This window comes from Narcine bancroftii, chromosome 6, assembly GCF_036971445.1.
Source record: "Narcine bancroftii isolate sNarBan1 chromosome 6, sNarBan1.hap1, whole genome shotgun sequence".
Taxonomy (NCBI): Eukaryota; Metazoa; Chordata; class Chondrichthyes; order Torpediniformes; family Narcinidae; genus Narcine; species Narcine bancroftii.
Genome location: NC_091474.1, coordinates 42691507 through 42699734, shown reverse-complemented (window position 1 = coordinate 42699734; position 8228 = coordinate 42691507).

Below are 8228 nucleotides of genomic sequence, written 5' to 3'. Positions count from 1 at the left end.
AGCATACCTATCAATGGTGGGGAGGATTTTGCCTGTGATGTCCTGAGCTGTGTCCACAACCTTTTGCAGAGATTTACACTCAGAAGTATTGGTGTCCTCATTCCAGACCATGATGCAGCTGGTCAGCACATTTTCCAGCATACCTCTGTAGAAATTTGCCAGGGTTTCCCATGTCATACCAAACATCCACAAACTGCTGAAGAACTAGAGGCACTGACGTGCTTTCTTCATGATGCCATTAGTGTGTTGGCTCCAGGAAAGATCTTCCGAGGTAATGACTCCCAAGAATTTAAATTTGCTCAGCCTCTCCACCTCTGATCCCCAATGATCACTGGATCATACACATCTGGTTTAATGAATGATCACTGGATCATCCACCTCTGGCTTTCTCTTACTGAGGTCAACAATCAGCTCCTTGGTTTTGGTGGCATTGAGTCTGAGGATGTTGATGGTGCACCATTCGGCCAAGTTTTCAATCTCCTTCCGGTGTGCTAACTCATCGCCTTTTTTTATACAACCCACTACCATGGTATTGTCAGTGAATTTGTAGAAGGTGTTATTGTCATACTGAGCCACACATAAAGTGACTAGAGCAGGAGCTAAGAACACAAGAACACAGCCTTGTGGTGCTCTGGTACTGATGGAGATTGTGGAGGAGATGTCCTTACAAATCCTCACTGATTGCTGTCAGTAGGTGAGGAAATCAAGGATCCAATTACAGTACTCAGAGGGGTGTTAAGTCCCAGGTCTTGGAGTTTGCTGATCAGTCTTGAGAGGATGATGGTGTTAAATATCGAACTGTAGATGATAAAGAGCATCCTAATGTATGCATCTTTGCTGTCCAGTTGTTCCAGGGCTTTGTGTAGAGCCGATGGGATGGCATCCACCTTGGACCTGTTGCTACAATAGGCGAATTGGAATGGATCCACGTCATTGCTCAGACAGGAGCTGATAAGCTTCAACACCAGCCTTTCAAAACACTTTATCGCTGTTGATGTGAGTGCCACCAGGTGATAATCACTTTAGCAGGTTACCACACTCTTCTTGGGCACCGGTATGATTGACGCCTGTTTGAAACAGGTGGGTACCACGCCCTGCCGGAGTGAAATGTTGATGATATCCATGAATACATTGGTAAGTTGGTCAGCACAGAGTTTTAATACTGGGCCAGGTACTCTGTTGGGATCATACTCTGCTGTATTTCTAAATTCATTTAAATTGTGGCAAAAGGCTAATTTTGCTAGCATTCCACAAGAACTTGCAGCGGTTAACTGGAGAGGCTGTTTGCAGGTACAGGAAGATCTGTTAAGTGGGGGAAGTTTTAAAAGTGAGCTAGGGGCAGTATAGGGCCTGCATCTTCCTGATAAGGTGGAGGGCAAGGCTGGCAGGATTATGTGTCAGCTTGGGTTTCCTTCCACGTTCCAAAGACGTATGGGGTGGGGGGGGGGAGGTTAGTAGGTTAATTTGTCACATGGGTGTATTTGGGCAGTGTGGACTTACAAGCCAGAAGAGCCTGTTACCATGCTGTATCTCTGAGTTAAATTATTTTAATTTTTAGAAGAAAAAGATTTGGAGATATACAGGTGAAAGTTGTTTATTTATAGACCATAAGTGAGCTGCCCTAGTTACTGACGAGCTCAAACTCACTTACAAGTTATTGTCAATCATACCTGTAGGAAATAATCGAATCCCAGGGGTATCATAATGTATTATGCTTATATCATGCATTAGAATTAATTAGACAATGTTAATGAGATGTGATAGAGTAGTTCGTGGCCTTAATGGATTTAATTTCAGAATGGCCAGAGACAATGGGAGTCTTGATTTGGTTAATGCTCTGCAGTGCATATTGAAACACTGAATTGTTTGAAATCTGGACCATTAATGTCAGCTCCGTGAAATATTTTTTTAAAAACTGTTTAAGTAAGTAGCCTCACTACGTGTGGTGTGACAGGTTGAATGGAATGTGAGTGAAGACGAATGGAGTCTTCTTTATCTTCACAACCTGCCCAACCAAATGATGCAGTGGAAAATAAAGAAGTGCAAGAGGTTGAAGTTATTCAGCAGATCGGAGAAGGATCTGTGGTGAGAGAAATAGTTTCATTTTCAAGATCTTTCTTTTTTCCCTTGAAATTTTGACTCTGTTTCTCACACCATAGGTGCTACCAGACACCCTGAATATTTCACAGTGGCATCACTAGGGTTGGGGGTCACCTGGTGTAGTAACTCATGATGTCACCACCCCTCCCCCCCCCCCCCCCCCCCACCATGGACTGAGTGTACCGAGCAAGAAGAAACAGGTGTGTGTTCCTTCTATATCCGGGGTGATGGAGGAGGCGGTGGCACTGAGGGGAAGGGGGTGGCAGTATGACACTGAGTGGGGTGGGTGGTGGGGGTGGAAGTGACAGTGCTGAGCAGAGTGGGGTGGGGGTCTCTGACCGGTGCATTGGATGCTTCAAGAAGTAAGTGAGCATAGAGTTTTAGCTTTGTAGGTTTATTGATACATGTAAACCTGGCTTTAAAAAAATGTTTTTGCTGTAACTAATTACTGGGATATTTTTATTAAAAAAATTAAATTTCTGCTGAAACACAGAACAAAAATTTTATAGATGGTCATTTTGGTGTCATCCCCCCTCTGATGGTGTCACCCAGTGCAGTCGTCACCCAGTGTGGTCATCACCCAGTGCGGTCCTCACCCCCCTGCACCCCACTAGTGATGATATTTCAGTCATCTTCATTTCATTTTAGATTTCTGGCAGCTGCAGTATTTTGCTTTGGGTTAACAATGCACCAGAAGTTATCACTGTGAGGGTTTCAGAATATGGGTTTTCCACAAAAGATGAAGGTGAGAAGATTCTCCACGCAGATCGTCAGCGTTGAGTCTTTGGAATTCCTGACCACAGAGAGCTGTGGAGCCCGAATCGCCAGGAATATTCAATGGCCTACATGGAAGTGAGATGGGAATGTGGGGCTGAGGCCATAGGACATTGCAGCACATACAATGCTGTACCAACCAATGCAAATCTACTCCACAACAATCTAATTTTTCGCATATCCCTCTATTTTTCTTACATCTATGTGCCTAAGAATCTTTTGAATGTCCCTATTGTAAGAGCCTACACCAAACCACATCCCCCTCCCCAACTCCTTTCCCCCCCAAGCAATGCATTCCATGAACCAAGTGCTCTCTGCATAAAAAAATTTGCATCTGCCATTTCCCCTAAACTTCCCTCCACTCACCTTAGTAGGTGTCCTTTGGTATTTGTGCTGGCTGTCCACCCTATATAAGTCCCTCATCATCTTATATACCTCTCTTGTAACCTCTTGTCCTTCGTCGTTCCGAAGTAAAAAACACCAGCTCTGTCAACCTTGCTTGTTATACCATGTTCTCCAATCCAGGCATCATCCTGGTAAATTTCCTTTGCACCCTCTCCAAAGATTTCAGATTATTGTCAGAGAACATACATGACATCACATACAACCCTGAGATTCTTTTTCCTGTGCCAGAGGCAAAATTACCCTATATACTCATGTAACAGTTGAGTTTTTTTGGACCAGTATTTCAGGTCAGCACACTTTCCACCACACCTCTGTACAAATGTCCCAGGTTTTCCCATGTCATACCAATCCACCACAAACTCCTGAGGAAACAGAAGCACTGAAGTGGTTCCTTCATGATGCCATTTGTGTTTTGGATCTAGGAAAGATCCTCTGAGATAGTGACTCCCAAGAACTTAAATTTGCTCACTCTCTCCACCTCTGATACCCACTAATCACTGGAAAACATCTCAGGGGTGGCCAACCTTTTAATTTAGACCTACAGCATGGTAACAGACCATTTCAGCCTACGAGTACACTCTGGAGGTATAGGTTAATTGGGAGGCAGTGTACTCGTGGGCCAAAATGGCCTGTTACCATGCTGTAGGTCTAAATTAAAAATTAAAAGGTTGGCCACTACTGATCCTGTAATGAGGAGATCATAACCGAATGCAATATTCTGTGATCTCATTGAATGGCAGAGCAGGCCAAATGGTCATCTGGCCAACTCCTCCATTGTTCTCCTGTTCAAAGATCATGGAATGCCTTGGCTTCCCTGCTTACAAACCTCTGCCCCAGAGAGGACTCTGTGCCAGTGGGAAGCATATGGCAAGTGATGACACCTTAGCAATCCATTGTCCACTTGTTTATTCCCTTACCTCAAACCATTTTGCTCCATCACCATCACAAACTTCACAGCTTGTCACTAATTCCAAAGCGTACTGTTGGCATTAGACCAAGTCAGTACGGAATATATGCATGCTCATTCAATGCACAGGGCGATTAACTGATCAACACTCATTTCCCCACAGTAACATTAGTCAATACAGACAATTACATCTATCCGGAAGTAAACTCTGTTCTCAGCCCCATTAATTGTCTCTCCATTGATCTGTAATTCATATAAATAATGTTTCACAATTACTAAGAGATGCACTCATTTGTCATGACCCAGTTGCAGGTCAGCTGCAATGAGTGAACAATGGCAGTGACTTATCTCACTGGTATGCAATGATGGGCTGTATGCAGTCCAGAAGGTGACTTGTATGACCATGAAACTGTGTGCTATATGTGGATTGTGGAGGAACATGTGACCTCACTATCTGAACATTGTGGGTTGTGGAGGGTCACGTGACTTCCCTGTCTGAAACGTAATCAGATGTCTCATCACCTCCCAATCAAGGTTGGACTCTGGCCACCCATTAGTGCACACCTTACCATTGGTTTATTAAAAATAAATCCTAATTAGGAATATCTTTGTGAAAAGATGGCCATGCCAGTGTATATGGCTGCCTGTTGTTATTTAGATAATGACCAATTAGTTCTTAGTTGTAACCTGTACAGCACTTTGGTCAATGTGAGTTGTTTTAAATATGCTATATAAATAAATAAACTCAACTAAATGATTCCATTGATCTTTTCCATTGGGCAGACACCCAGCTCAGAATAGTACATCGATGCATACCACATTTCTCTCTCTCTCTCTGCCTCTTGGTCCAAGTTCTGGACATCACTCCATGCTATGTCACTACTGTGGACATCTCTGGAGGGGTTGTGGGTAAGGTATGTACTACACTTAAGTTGAGCCATAATACTGTGATAGATCAGTGCTTGTAGAGAGTCACACCCCCGTTGTTATTAGGGAATCGGGTATATGTTTGAAAGCTCCTGTCTGTGAAATGTGTACATGTGCGGGAGCTTAAAGAAGATAGGCGGCCGCTGGTATCGGAGTCCAGCCTGGTCCGATATGAATGTCTAGGTAGTTGTTTAGTAGTAGAGAAATTACGTATTGTTTGACGTCTTCCCCTGTTTGTCTCCCAGGTGTTCAATAAACTTAACTTTGATTGTAACATTTGTGTCCAGACTTGTTTCTCTGTGAACCCACCCAACCTGAAACTTTCCAAGCCTGCAGCTCATTGAAGGGGTTAGCCAATTTATCTGACACTCCAAGCATTACTATTGTTTTCTTATGAACTATGCTTAAAGAAATCCTTTCTGAAATTTATTAAATCTGTTTCCTTCACTCTGTCAAGAAAGAATGTCCAAATCGTAACAACTCCCGGCATAATCCTAAATTTTGCTTAGATCTTTTGCCAATCAGATTAAGTCTGTTATCTCTGGCTCACAACCCTTTTTCCAGTGGAAAAGATTCTCCTTATTTAATCTCACAAAAATTTACACAATAACATGCACCTGCATTAAATCATCCCTCAAATTTCATTGCTTTAAGAACAATTTGAGTTTTGATCATCTATCCACATGACAGAAGGCTCTCATTACTGGTCTTCTTTTCTTCTTTGGCTTGGCTTCGCGGACGAAGATTTATGGAGGGGGTAAAAAGTCCACGTCAGCTGCAGGCTCGTTTGTGGCTGACCAGTCCGATGCGGGACAGGCAGACACGATTGCAGCGGTTGCAAGGGAAAATTGGTTGGTTGGGGTTGGGTGTTGGGTTTTTCCTCCTTTGCCTTTTGTCAGTGAGGTGGGCTCTGCGGTCTTCTTCAAAGGAGGCTGCTGCCCGCCAAACTGTGAGGCGCCAAGATGCACGGTTTGAGGCGTTATCAGCCCACTGGCGGTGGTCAATGTGGCAGGCACCAAGAGATTTCTTTAGGCAGTCCTTGTACCTTTTCTTTGGTGCACCTCTGTCACGGTGGCCAGTGGAGAGCTCGCCATATAATACGATCTTGGGAAGGCGATGGTCCTCCATTCTGGAGACGTGACCCATCCAGCGCAGCTGGATCTTCAGCAGCGTGGACTCGATGCTGTCGACCTCTGCCATCTCGAGTACCTCGACGTTAGGGGTGTGAGCGCTCCAATGGATGTTGAGGATGGAGCGGAGACAACGCTGGTGGAAGCGTTCTAGGAGCCGTAGGTGGTGCCGGTAGAGGACCCATGATTCGGAGCCGAACAGGAGTGTGGTAACATTACTGGTAATGTTGCTGTAAATCACTGTGCCAATTTAAGGGTTGACATCATTCAAGAAAAACACTTCCCTTGCTGTGGTGTTCATTTTTATGGATTTTAGGATTTTTTTAAAAGTTAAAACATAGAAAATGGTATCAGAAGTCACTCAGTCTTTCCAGCATGTATTCTCGATCTTCGCACCACATTCCAACTCTTTTCCCTTATTACTTGATACCCTAGTGTTAAAAGAGAACACGTGATGTGTTCACTTCAGATTCTGATCTGCAAATGCTCCAGTGCTGAGCTTCACCTTGGAAGGTGTTGACAAACTGAATCCTCAAAAATGTTAAATGCAAGAGAACATAAGATGTATGGCCTTAGAGTTTTCCAAATAACGGTGTTCTGAGCTAAAAGAACAGAATTGAGCAGAATTGAGCTATTCACCAACAGCAGAAACTAGCTACAAACAGAAGACTGCACGAATGTCCACACGAGTGGGATATTTTGGTCCAATAGAGACATTCAAGAGACTCTTAGGATGTAAGAAAAATAGAGAATTATGGGTGTGAGGTAGGGAAAAATTAGATTGATGTGAAGTAGGTTTACATAGGTCAGCACAACATTGTGGGCTGAAGGGCCTGTACTGTGGTGTAATGTTCGATGATCTCCAATATTCAATGAGTAGAAAGGATCGATGGGCTGCCTTTGTTCACTATGTTGTGAGGCAATTGTCGGTAAAGTGGTCATTTAGGGATGGAATTAAAACAGAAAATGCTGGAAATACTCATCAGGTCATGCAACATCTATGGAGAGAGAAGCAAAGTTAAGCTGCAGGTCAAAGAGATGATCCACTGAAGAGTATCTAAAATCCATAGTAAAGAAATATCAATGGATGAATCATGATAAATCAACAGGGGATTATGGACATTCCAGCCTCCATGGTTATGGGGAAATGGTGGAAGATCAAGGAACAAATGGTCTATTGCTGCTCTGTATCAAGAATTGTACAGTACCCGAGCAACACTCAACGCCATGTCCTTCAGAGAATGGAACCTACCAGATCCATTTGAACCAGACGACATCTGCTTCTATTGTTGCTGGCTCTTCATGTTCATTGCTATAACCTAGCAACCATGTTCTCAAGGCAACCAGGGATGGGTAATAAATGTGTCCTTGCCACTGTTATCTGCACACTGAGAACACTTGTCTCTTAAATATCAAAGGGAATAAAAGAAAAAAAATCTTTATTCTGTAATAAAAACATTCATGTCTCTATTCCAGCACTGAATATTGAGGGGTTCTTCCAGCTCCCTCTGCTACAAGTACTCACCTTTTGTGAAGCAGTCACTGAATAATTCTGTGGGGCCTACTTAAATTTCTTCAAGGCAACAACATTGATTAAACACAAGCAAAAATAAAATAATTTACGCACGAGTAAAGAAGCTCTGAAGTTCAATGAAATGTTGCTGTCTTGTCTTCTAAACTACTAGAAAAGTTGAAAAAAGAGATGTGTGATTAAATAAAATTCTATGCAAAATGATGAGGCATAGGTAGGATAGGCAATAGGAAACACTTCCCCAGAGCAGAGGCATCAAAGACAGGGAGGGGGGGTGGGGGGTGCTGGAATCTGGAATAGACTGCCTGAGGGGGGTGGTAGAGGCAGAAACAGTTCTGCACAGATGTCCAGGTTAAAAAATATCTTTTGCCTGTTAGACTCCAATGGGCTTCCCCTTTCCTTTGCGCCAATTGCTGCCATGCACAAAATTCTTTCCCTACCCTAGAATCTTAAA